The sequence below is a fragment of the Lygodium microphyllum genome, chromosome 23 (assembly GCF_053477565.2).
Source record: "Lygodium microphyllum isolate KBCC chromosome 23, Lygodium_microphyllum_v1.1.10, whole genome shotgun sequence".
Classification (NCBI taxonomy): Eukaryota; Viridiplantae; Streptophyta; class Polypodiopsida; order Schizaeales; family Lygodiaceae; genus Lygodium; species Lygodium microphyllum.
The window spans coordinates 38,508,858-38,521,603 of NC_141157.1; positions in this window are offsets into that span (position 1 = coordinate 38,508,858).

Sequence of the window (12,746 nt, forward strand, 5' to 3'; positions counted from 1 at the left end):
CTTAAAGTGCCAGCTCTGGGTGAAGCATGGATGCATCCTAGGGAACGTGATGTCGAAGAACATCATTGCCACCAACTTCTCAAAAGTTAGGGTTATCATCGATCTTCCACCGCTAACTGATTACAAGGGAGTTTAGTGCTTCCTAGGCCATACAGGGTATTATCGACGGTTTCTCTTTGAACTATGCATTGATTGCTCAAACTCTATACAAGCTGCTAATTATATTCGAGTGGACCGAGGAATGACAATGTGCGTATGAGCGGTTGAAAAAGGCTCTAACTATTGCGCTAATTCCATGAGCCCCAGACTAGACAATCACTTTTCATGTTCCTATTGACGCTTCTAAGCTCACTGTAGGAGCGGTGCTATGCCAGCTTGGTGAACACAACTTAGACTATCCCATGAGCTTTGCTAGCAAAGAACTCACATATACAAAAATGAATTATTCGACAACAGAGAGAGAAGATCTAGCCATGATGTTTGCTGTAAAGAAGTTTTGGCATTATCTTTTGGCTATGCCTTTTGCCTCTTTGTTGACCATCAAGGCATGCTCTACCTTGTTAATAAACCATGCGCTACAGGTCGCATAGCTCGATGGTTACTTCTACTTTTAGAATTTGACTTCTCTGTGGTTGTACGTAAAGGAAAGCAACATTATATGGCTGACCATCTGTCTCGCATCCCCATGAGAGAAGCCACTAGACAAGGCATTGCAGATGAACTACGTGACGTCCATCTATTCATCCTATTTACCAGCACTAAAGGTTTTTTTAGAGCTAACATGATGCCTTATTAGGCAGATGACATAGTCCAAGTGCTTGAGCACGGACTCCTTGAACAATCAATCGAAAAATCCCGACTTAGACGATTCATTCTTAAAGTCCAACCTTATTAGTTGATGGCAAGCCAACTCTATCGGCTAGGGTAAGATGGATTGCTACAATGTGTGTGTGAGCATGAGATGCATGGCGCACTAGCAAAGGCACATGGCGGAATAACGGGAGGGCATTTCAATAGAGACACAACAACTTGCAAGGTGTTGCAGTCTCAGCTATGGTGGCCTACTCTTTTTGAGATGCAACACGATTCGTAAAGCACTATGATGAGTGCCAAAGGACCACAGTACCAGTTCGTAAGGACAAAATGGAGTTGAGTCCAATCATTGTGCAAGGCAACCATTCGAGAAATGGGGAATCGACTTCATTGGGCCAATCAGTCGTATAACACAATACTCACAAGCAAAATACATAATTGTTTCCATAGACTACCTCACAAAGTGGGCAGAAGCACGAGCTACAAGAAAGAATGAGGCTAGGACCATTGCCAAGTTCCTTTGGGAACAGGTAATCTCAAGATTTGGCTGTCCCATCAAACTCGTTAGCGACCAAGGCATGCACTTCATCAATGAAGTGATCGCTCATCTCCTATCCACCTTTCTAATTTTCCATCGAAAATCCTCCCCATACTATCCTCAGGCTAATGGCAAGGCTGAGTGTACAAATAAGATACTAGTAAACATCTTGACCAAGGTAGTCTCTGCTTCCCATAGTGATTGGGATAACAAACTCATGGTAGCCTTATGGGCCTACCACAGCCTATAAAACAGCTATGGGACATACTCCCTTCAAGTTAACCTACGGGACTAAAGAAATTCTACTTGTAGAGTTCTTCATTCATAGCATGCGAATTTCTCATCAAGAGAGATGGGATGGAAAGGAGGCATGGATAGAGTGCCTAGTTGAGCTAGAATGCCTATCTGAAACTTGACTTCTAGCCACCCACATGCTAATATGTGAGAAGGAAAGATGTAAAAGTTGGTTTAACAAGCATGTCAAGCAGCGAGATTTCAAACAGGGAGACTTGATACTCTTGTACTCTGTCAAGGGTCATAAATAGAAGATTAAGGTTAGAGGACTAGGGCCTTTCATGGTTCACCCCATCAACAGAACCGGTAATGTGGAACTCAAAACCCTGGAAGGAGAGGGCATAGGCTTCTTCAATGGCAGTCGCATTAAGAAGTACTACCCTCCCACACACCCATTACATGAGTCTCCAATGATGGAGTCCCCTATCAATGTGTGAGTGGCCACAATTATGGAGACTGAAATGAGGATGATGAAACAATAGAACTAGCTTACCTAATCATAATGGTCACTGCGAAGCACACGACTACTCTCAATGTACTGATCGATGAGGGAGCTGACTTTAATGTCCTAACTCATGAGCATTGGACCCAAATTGGCAAACTGCAGTTACAACCCACTAATTCCAAACTTACCCCATTTGGGGGCCGATCATATGCACTCTTGGGAAAGTACAAAATAGAAATCTTTATCAAGTCTGAGAGCATACCAATGATCTTTTGTGTGTTTCCAAACACTAAAGATGCACATATAGAATCGTTGTTAGGACGCATGTTTAAAAAGAAAGCTCATTGCAACGTTGACTTCTGTGAGTCCCATCACATTCACCTCACCATACACAACGTGTGTATAGTCACCACTTCCAGCAAGGGCCGTGTGACTCCTTCAAAGTCTGCAAAGCCACCGGTAGAGAAACCCACTGTCAAGTCTAAGGAGGGGGTCGTGACCTATCACCACCCACCAAACTCCAAGATGAGCGAATAACTAGAGCCAAAGCTGAGGCCTACAAACCAAGGCTTCAATGGATGTCTAAACATCAAAACCCACCACCTATGAACACAGATCCCCAACCCCGCAAGGCTAAGAGCCCACACTCAAAACCTAGGAGGCCAAGACGAAACCATAGACATCGATGTATGGTCTTCCCAAAACCTTATTGCAAGCACAAAGCTACTATGAGGGCAACACTTGGATCTGGGTACCTAAAGACAAAATGGCCAAAGGTCCTACTCAAACACCGCCCTCAAGCCTGACCACATGAAACATCAAGACAGATTAGGCATCCAAGCCACAAGAGACCCAGGCTGCTGAATCCATAGAACCCCTGAAGTCTAGGCCCGCAGAATCTAAAACAATCTATAGGTCACAATCGTAGGATGCTACTCACAAACTGTCTCAACTTGGGCCTATTAATGCCCCTCAAACCTCGAAAGCACCATTAGTAGCCGCAGCTTAGCCTATCGAATGAGAGGCCAAGCCACAACCTCAAAATTAGTCCAACCTGCAACAATCACCTGCTAGACTATCTTGTTTACTCAAATTAGCCTCAAACCCTCTAACCAACGGAGATCCGTTCTAACCCTGGCTGTTGACCTAGTTGAGAATACAAGCGACGACTTAGTTGCGTGCCTTAGATGCTTGGATGCCACATTACCATGCTTGCTAAGAGTTACGATCGGCTAGACTTAGGCCTTTTAGACGAGCCTCTAGCAATGGAAGTGTGCACACTACCCTACTCATGGGAGGAATCTGGATTCGTATTCATCAAAACTCCCTAGGGAGCTGAGGAACTCATTGCCACCGAGCTCTCCATTGAGTAAGCCCGCAAACTATGCCTAATCACCTCTTATGTCAAAAGAAAAGTCCTTGCCACAGACCAAGAAATCGCATAGTTGCAGCATCTTGCTGCCAACGACTCCTCTTTCTTATGTAGATGGTATGCTCTTCGACTTCAGTGGGAACAACAAGGTTGCCAAATCATGACCAATGCAATGACATGACATTAAAACCTTTGAGTACGATCCCACCTACATAGCCCCTACCTCTTTTAGGGTGTTGGTAACCACTTGTAATCAATCATTGGAAGACCATGTCTTACCTAGATCACATCCTTACTGAAAGAAGAGATACACATTGCTAGCAAGATCAACTCTAGAAATCTTATCACTGATGTCTTAACCTATATTACACATGTAGGCACACTAGACCTCAAGACATGGACCGCCATGCTCACTTGGAATATAACCCACAATTTTATGGGGCTAAATGTAGCCCGATGTGGGGGTATCCACCAATTATTGGTGAAAGGAGACTCATAGTTAGTGATCAACCGGTTGAATGGGACTTGTAGTGTGCTAGATCCCATCCTACGGATATACCATCGTGCATCATTGGATATGTTGCATATTTTTGAGACGTGACTTGTCAACTATTTCCTCGATAGTGGAATTGCTTTGTAGATTCCCTGGCCAATTATGCTTTTGTTGAAGATGTTTTTTCCAATTGTAGTTTGGGGGAGTTCTTACAATTACCTTCTAACATTAACCGAGGACTACTTTGGGGTCTTCTTGCTGACACGTCCCATTTTGGCCACCGATGACTAGTTTGGGTTATGAGTCAAGTAGTAATTGAGCACCTTCCTATTCTGTCATGGATGCATAGGATCATTTATTATTATATTCATCAGACACCCCTTGCTATTTATACAAGGGGGTTAGCCAATAATTTGATGCACTTAGTGTAGGGCTTGAGGAGCCCGATCTTGTGCTTCAGTGGAGTTATGTTGGGATCAAGGCTTTGTTTCGTTGTTGAATGGTTGTTTTGTGGATTATTTCATTAGGCCAACAAGGCCATGTGTTTGTTTAGTGCGGGTGTGGTTAATGAGTTTTGTTTTAGTGTCGTGCTAGACAGATTTAGCAAAACCTAGAGGGAGCCTCTTGCTGCACAGAAGTTTCTTGTGACCAAGTCCAGGTGATGTTCTTCCTTTATGAGTTCTTTTCCTTTATGCTATATGTGTTTATGTACTTGGGGAGAATTGTTCTTTTGTTAAGGACCGGCAATCAAAGCATGAAGTCACAGGGTTAGGATAGGTATATTTGGGGGAGGTTCGAGTAGTTATCTACCTTTTGAAAAAATATTATCAGGCATTCTAAGACCTGTTTTTAGAAGGCAACTCTAGTGACCCTGTTTTGCTAGCCTACTAGGTATGTGTTCTAGGAGTCCCTATACTAGTGTGAGGCAGTTAGAGAAGCCCTCGAGTAAGTTACTCATAAATATATATGTGCATCACTTTTGTTCAAAATAAGGTAATTTAAAAATACAAATTTTATACATTTTTTACATATATAAGGGTGTAATATAAATGTATTATTTACAGATTGAATAGAAAAGGGTTATATTTTATTCAAGAAAAATACACAAGCAAGGATATTTATAAATAGGCCTTCAATACACGTGATGTAGAGGATATACATATAGTAACTTCCCTAAGGAGAAGCCTACCAAAATAAAAAGGAAGAAACACACATGAATATACTTGAAATAAAAAAAATATAGAGGTGTGTAAAAAGAGGTTCTAACCCCTAAAATAGAAAAAACAAGAAAGAAAAATCTTAAGAGCAGTTAATTATTGCCTTGCGAGGGCCTAATATTTTTCAAGCATCTTGTGGCAGCTTGATGCTTTCTATGGTTGTTGTTTTGTGTGTAGATTAGCTCTCATGAAATTCGACAAGCTGAGTTGCCCTATCCCATGGTTGCCAATGAGAGAATAATTTAAACACCTAGGAAATGCCGAAAAAGAGCAAAATAATACAAACTTTATACAGAATTCAAAAGTCGATGGAAGCGGAAGACGTGGATTTGACAATTTTTAGAGATCGTGGAAGACGGGAATGTAAATTTTGACCATTACGATGGTTGTGGGATTTTCATAAATTTTCTATCTGCTAGATTGAAGAAAGATGACTTCTTCGCTAGTCAAAACATCAAGCCGGATGTGTAGGATTTTTTGGATTCTCAATCGATTGTGGGATGGAGGAACTGTGGGAGGCTGAGCACTTTGGAGGTGAAAATTGACCAAGATTTTAAAGGTTATGGGCATGGGCCTTTGAGGAGGTCTAAATACCCCTAAATTTTTGACGTGGGGGTTTGAAATGACGTTTAAAAAAAGCTGCCTCCTATAGCGATGATTTGGTGGAGGAGGCATAGAGGGCTCGAAAGCAAGGCATAGAACTAATCTTTGCCATATGGATTCCCTATATTTTTCACTCTCCACCATCATTGCCTCTTGCTCGTAAAATGACTATCTGAATAGAATTCTCGGTTTTTGGTCTTTCTCTCTCCTCTCTTCTCTTGATGTGTGTTTTCATGCTTTAATCTATGAGAGAAGGGGGTGGGCTGAGATGCGAGATATGGATCATGGGATGATGTGGGAGCATGTAGGAGCATAGATCAAGGTTTGTAGGAGTGTCAACAGCAGTTGTTGGGAAGCGTCAGCAGCGGGTTTCCAATCACGAGATGCATAAAGTGCGGGTTTCATGAGTAAGTCATAAATATAATCGTTTTATGATATATATTTTTTGTAAATGGTTGAAGATGGTTGTACTTGGTTATCAATGGTGTGATCTATAAAAAATTTTAAGAATTAGGAAAAATGTGTCATCTAATAATTTCTCTATAAATACAAAAACCCGTAACATTGTGGTTTAAGAAAAATAATGAGTTTTTGGGTTTTTGTTATGTATATGGTATTCCCATGGAATGGAATGTGATATGAAAATAGTTCTAAGCAAGCTTAATTAATACAAATTAGTAAATTAGAAAATATCTATATTTATTAATAAATAGATAGAGAAAAAAAGAAAAAATAAGATTTTTTGGTCTAAAAAATAAGAAAAAATCATATTTGTATTTTTAAATGTATGATAAGGCTGAGGCACGAGGTTTAGTAAGCCCTATCTTTATGTTAAAGTGGATACTTGTTGCTTTTATGAAGGAAAAATACATTTAAAAATGCTCTCTAAACCTACATCGAATACCCAACCTTAACCGGTAGGGAGAAGGGGGGTGTTAAGGGCTAATAATATGTTGAATTTTGATTTTTTTCTGATGCATGGCATATAGGACATGGTTTTTTTCTAAATTAAGAGGGCCTTGTAGCATGAGTATGCTCGTTGTAGCCCTATGCAACACAATAATTATGTTTAGAGTAAATGCACGAAAAGAAATATTTTTACACCATCATAATGTTGGTTGTTGATGAAAAAATATTTGAGCACTAGGAATCTTACACAATTACATTGCATGAAATACATGGTATCATCTTGGATGCATAGCAATTGTCTTCATGAATAATAACCCACATTGAGGAGGCGAGGTACCCTAAGTTGAAGGGCTAGTAATCGATCTCCTTGGGGTGTGCATAGTGAAGAATATATTACATATCCTGAAATGATTCATTTAAAGAGTGGAGCATATATCATATGTATTCTATGTATGGGCGGTGCAACTTGGGGCCAATCCTCGAGGTGTAGGAGAGGCGTAGTAGTAGTAGTGAGGCTATGACAATCAACTAAGGGGCGCTCCCTTTGTTTGTGCTTACGTAGTGCATTACACCGATATGTGTAAGGACTCCCTTTGAGGAGTGTGGGAAGGGCTATCCATTGGATTACAATCCATACAAATGTGAAGTTCTACATTAGAGGTTAGGGTAGTATATCCCTTAGTAGATGCTCCTGGCCATGAGGCTGAGGGCTAGTTTGGGTGCATAGTAGAGGCTTGGCTAGTGCCATAGAGCCAGTGCCAGGCCTACTTTAGGTGTCCTGACAGAGTCACCTTTCACTAATAAATGGCAGAAACCACTATGTGTGCTAGGCTATGTGCAACCCCATGATCAAGGCATTGTATTCTACCATGTTATGAGTAAAAGGGATGCCTAAATATAACAACTCTACGTCGAGGGTCTTTAATAACCATATTGACACTCACATGCTTAGCGGGCCCTCGTGAAGCCCCATCAAAATATAAATATAGATCCATGCTTCATTGATAGGTCATGCCATACTGATAAGTCTACTCATACTTATGATAGTCAAAGTCAAGTTGAGAGAGGATATATGATAAGTAAAATCCCTCCTTCCTCAGTAAACTCAATAGGGATGTTAACAAGAATCCTATGACAATGGTGGCAGTAGATCTTAATATCCCACATAAAAGATCTGTATTGCCACTCAGTAATATGATAATACCTACTTCACTAGATCACACAACCTTGGTGGTAACATTGCTCTAAATACAGATGTTTAAGATAAGGAATGACTTTGCCATCCATTTGCCTTGGCACCTATTGCAAGTGTAAGCTGGATCCTGGAAGACCTGCAAATGTACCAAGTTCGACGCCAGTCTCTACACATAATAGAGCTTTAATTTATTAAATTTTAATTTATTTTTTGTAAGAAGTTGGAAATAGTTAAAATGTTGATAATATGCCATGTCACACTGACATCGGTATATAAGGAGATAAGTTGTAAATTTCCACATCTTTTTGACATATCAATACATTTACAATCTTTCTCTCCCTTCTTGCTCCAAGCTTCCATGGCTTCTTCATCTTTCCTGTCTTTCTCTCTCCAATTCTAGTCTTTCTCTCTCCTCGTCACTCTATTTCTCTCTCTTCCTGCAGTCTTTCTCTCTCCTCTGCAGTCTTTCTCTCTCCTTTGCAATCTTTCTCTCTCCTCTTTCTCTCTCCCTAGTTCTCTCTCTGACAAGTGGTATCAGAGCTTAGTTTTTAGGTCCTTCCTTTCTCTCTCCTTTCCCTCAAATCTAGTCTCATTTTCCAACAATAAACCCTACTTTTCAAGTACACAGGTAGAGATGACAGCTTTCTTGGAAGACACACAGGAGCTATGGTAAGAGGATTGGCCAAATCTAGAGGCAAGGAGACAAGGATGACAGCTCGTTTTTACTTCACAGAGCAATTTCAGGGGTGCCATTTCCAAGAAGACCTCTCTTGACTTGGGGAAAAGACTAATCGTGACTATCTTTTAGGAAAGTGAGTTTTCCCCCTTCTTTCTCTCAGGAACCTCAAGCTGCCATGAGAGTGCTCTCCTTCTGGATGATGTAACCTGCCAGGGTATGGTCATCCTCCAGTTTCTTGATGTGTAAGTCTTTTCACTTGAGAAGATCAGTAGACATTCTGCGGTCTCTCGGCGTCTGGTAGCCTGGGTGAGGCTTGGCCAAGCGAGCAGAAGGAGGCGGAGCTTGAGTCATCACCGTGCCTGAGAAGACAAGGCCAAGTTCGGGCTTGGGATGAGTGATGCGCACAATACTGCCTGAGAAGACAAGGCTGGATGCCCATCCAGCCTTGCAAAGTCCTCTTCTCGTTGAGTATTCAAGTTTATCTCCGTCTGATTAGGACTTGATCTGGATCTCAAGCAGAATAGGCTTCCTGAAGAAGACGAAGGTTTGCTTCTTGGAGATTCTGATTGTGTGCCTTTGATGCTATGAGAAGTACTGTAGCCTGACCTTGTTTCAGAATGTGTATGGAGAAGAACAGGCTTTTCGGTGTGGCAAAAGTCTTTCCGTCTCGACTGAACATAACGAGGAGCCGTAACGGATTTGACAGAGGGCGAGGGCTGTCTTGCATCTTCGAGCTCGGATCATTCAGAGTGCTATCCTGCTCCACTTTGATGACTGCTGGTCCTTTGTAAAACACCATGACAGTGGCCCCAATCACACATAGAACAGTGCCCAATACCTTGGCCTGCCCATCCAGCCTCTTGATATGCACCTTCTCTTGGCCAAATGCAGCTGCAATTATGAATGTGATTGCAGGGAACCGAGTGCTGCTGCCTATCCAGACTTGAGGATGCATATGTGTTTGTCTGACAGAGAAATTGGACAGAGATATTGCAGGGTAATAGCAATCCTCACAGCTCTTCTGAAACCCTTGTTGACAGGCGGCTTCGATACCTTCAAGACCTTCACCTTCTTTTGGAGACTTGCTTGCAGTCCTTGGGCTTTGGCTTTGGCTTTGCCACCGCAGCATTGGTACGTGCAGACTTCTTTGGCTTAGCATCGCCAGCCTTTGTTACAGCAGGCTTGGAGGAGCCCTTGGGAGCACAGGGCTTCTTTCCTGCTGCACGTCAGCCTTTCCTTCTCAGCAAAGATCCTCATTATCCATCACTGATTCAGGGTTCTCTGCAAGAAGATCGGCCTCAATGACCTGTGACATAGTACCATCTACCAGGTGCAAGTCACAAGCACTTTCGGACTCGTAGTAAGCTTTCGCATCCTTAGGTGCAGTCTCATACCTTATGCACAATTTGTTGTCGAGCAAGGGATCGATCGAGATTGCAATAGACTGAACCTTCCATTAGAGGGGCCATTTGAAGGCTATCGCTGATGATGTTGCAGTTACACACCTTCTTTTTTATGCTCAGTTCTCAAAGGCTGTGAACAGAAGCAAGTTGCACAGCAGGAGGCTGTGAGGCCCAAGTTTATCATTGCTAAGGCTGAGCAAGAGATGCGTGTTGCAATTATTCCTGCTAAGGGTGAAAGTAAAGCTCTAAGTTCCAAATAGACCCTTCTCCACAGTGGGGAACACTAGAATTGTGAGCCAAAAGGTTGGCAAGAGATATCTGGTTGTTTCCACTCTAGGCATGTTACCAAGGAGAGCTCCACGGTCAGGGCAGCAGCTTTAACTTCCACTTTCGACAGCCTCTCTTGCGGATTTGAGATCTCACAGTCTATTCTTTTGCATCAACATCGTCTTGAACGTCTTCACAACCAGATTCAGTAGCACTTCATTTTCTTCATCAACAATCTGATTGTTACTGGTTATCTGGGAGACGCAAGGCTTCACACCAACAGCTCGATTGCAAAAATCATTGATGCATGCAGATTGAGAGATGCCACCTCCTGTTATTTTCTCCAGTAACTTCCGTGGATCCACAGAACTGGCTTGATCCAAACGGAAGTGCTTATACACCTTTGCAGTTGAACGCTCCTCCTCTGGTTTTATGAGGACCATTGGCAAATCTGAAGTCCATCAGTCAGCTAGTTTGCAGCCCAAAGGGTAGCTGAACCAAAAAGGAAGCATTCTGTGGTGCGTGTTGTATCTGAAAAAGCTGAGCCAATCCTGATTGTTGCTGCTGACCAGAGCACTTAGCTTAACTGATGGCAACCTGCTGAAGGCCAGAGAAATCTGAGACTGCAGTTGTTGGTGCTGTTGGTGTTGCTTAATCAGCTGTGGTTGGAGCTGCTGTAACACAGCCTCTGTTACCTGTTGCTGCAGCTGCTACACCATTTGATGATGCTGCTGTTGCCGCTGCTGAAGAAAAGCCAATGAGTTTGGGTGGTATTGCTAAGCCACTTGCTTGTGAAGATGTTGAGGTACAGGCATAGAAAGATCCAAATGTCCATCAGATGGCTCTTGCACTATGCTTTGCAATCTCCTGCAGCACTTCATGGCAGTGTCTATGTCTACATTCAGCTATGACTCCAGCTTGCATGACAGCTTTCTGAAAACACATGTACTACTGAGGCAACATGTATCCTATCATTTCAGTGCATGAAGTTCTTGGAATTGTTATTACTGAGCAAGAATGAAAGAAGCATTATCTAAAGCCTGTACCTAGTTTCAGAAGCACAACTACAGAGATAGTTGCAGGTGCTGGACACACATGAAAAGAAGCAAATTATGGGCTGTAGATCAGCAAGGTACCACCAAGCCGGTTGTAGAGATGCTGATTCCTTGCTAATGCATTACCTTCCAAGTATATTGGAGATGATTCCCAATGACCTGATTTGGTTGGGATGATTGGGGAGACAATGGGCACTCAAAGAGGGATAAATACCGGGATGTGGGCTTATGAGGTACTAGGATATTGACTGAGAAATGTTACTGCTCAGCCTTAACTAAAATTGTCTGGTTAGCAATGATGAATGCCGAGTCTCCATAGTGACTAATGCTATCTCTTTGTGATGTATGGACACTTTAGTCCAGATATTGCTGTTTGAAACTGTGGCATCAATACATAGCAACTAGAAGATTGTATTATCATTGACTTCTTTGCTGTGCTTATGTTGGCCAACCATATCATCATAGCTTGAAGCAATACATGCATCAGTTATAGACACATCAGTTATAGCAGCAGTCTTGCAGAACTTGGCATCATCGAAAACCTCTGAGGTTTGGTGCTGAACCAGTTTAGTCAGAGAAATATGGGCTAGAAGAAGCAGATTCTAAATACAGTCAGAGAAGCAACAGTTTTTGATGCATATGTATGTAGCAATGGGCAAGTGAATGCAGGCTATGATTGTCCTAAAATTCACCAACACGGGCAAGGACAGGAACAACATATCTCTTGTTAGTTAAGTTTGGTACAAGAACCACGAGATACCTCTGCATTCTTGAGGACTTATGATTCATGATATGGCTGTAGCTGATTTTTCTCATGATTTGGAATATTTTCAAAGCAACTTGACTACAATAGCAGCAGCTGAGAACAATAGTTCCAGCTCTAGTGAACAATGTTGGCTTCAAATACATGCTAAAATGGACAAACTTGGACAAGGTTGGCTTCAAACACAGGCTAAAATGGACAAAATTGGACAAGGTTGGCTTCAAACACAGGCTAAAATGGACAAACTTGTACAAGATCAGCTTCAAACAAAAGCTAATATTGACAAACTTGTAGTTTCGATTCAACAGTGTATTGCACTTATGGAAAAAACAGCAGGACCTGAATCAAATGCTTATGTTCATGCACAGCATGTATATGCTGATGGTACACACTATGATCCACATGTATCTTATGAATATGAACAACAACAATATGCAAATGAATATGAGCAGTATGCAAGTACATCTGGACAGCATGTTAATGCTTATAAATATGATGTACCATATCATAATGCAGAGTATCATTCCATTGAACCTTGGCAGTAGAATGGTTATTATGGTCAACATGCTTATGCTTATGAGCATCCATCTCTTCAGCAAAATAGTTCTTATGGATGTAATAGAAATGGTTATGCTTATTAGTACACTTCTAGCCTTGATCAACAGCAAGCAAGTGATTATGACCAATACAGTGGGATCAA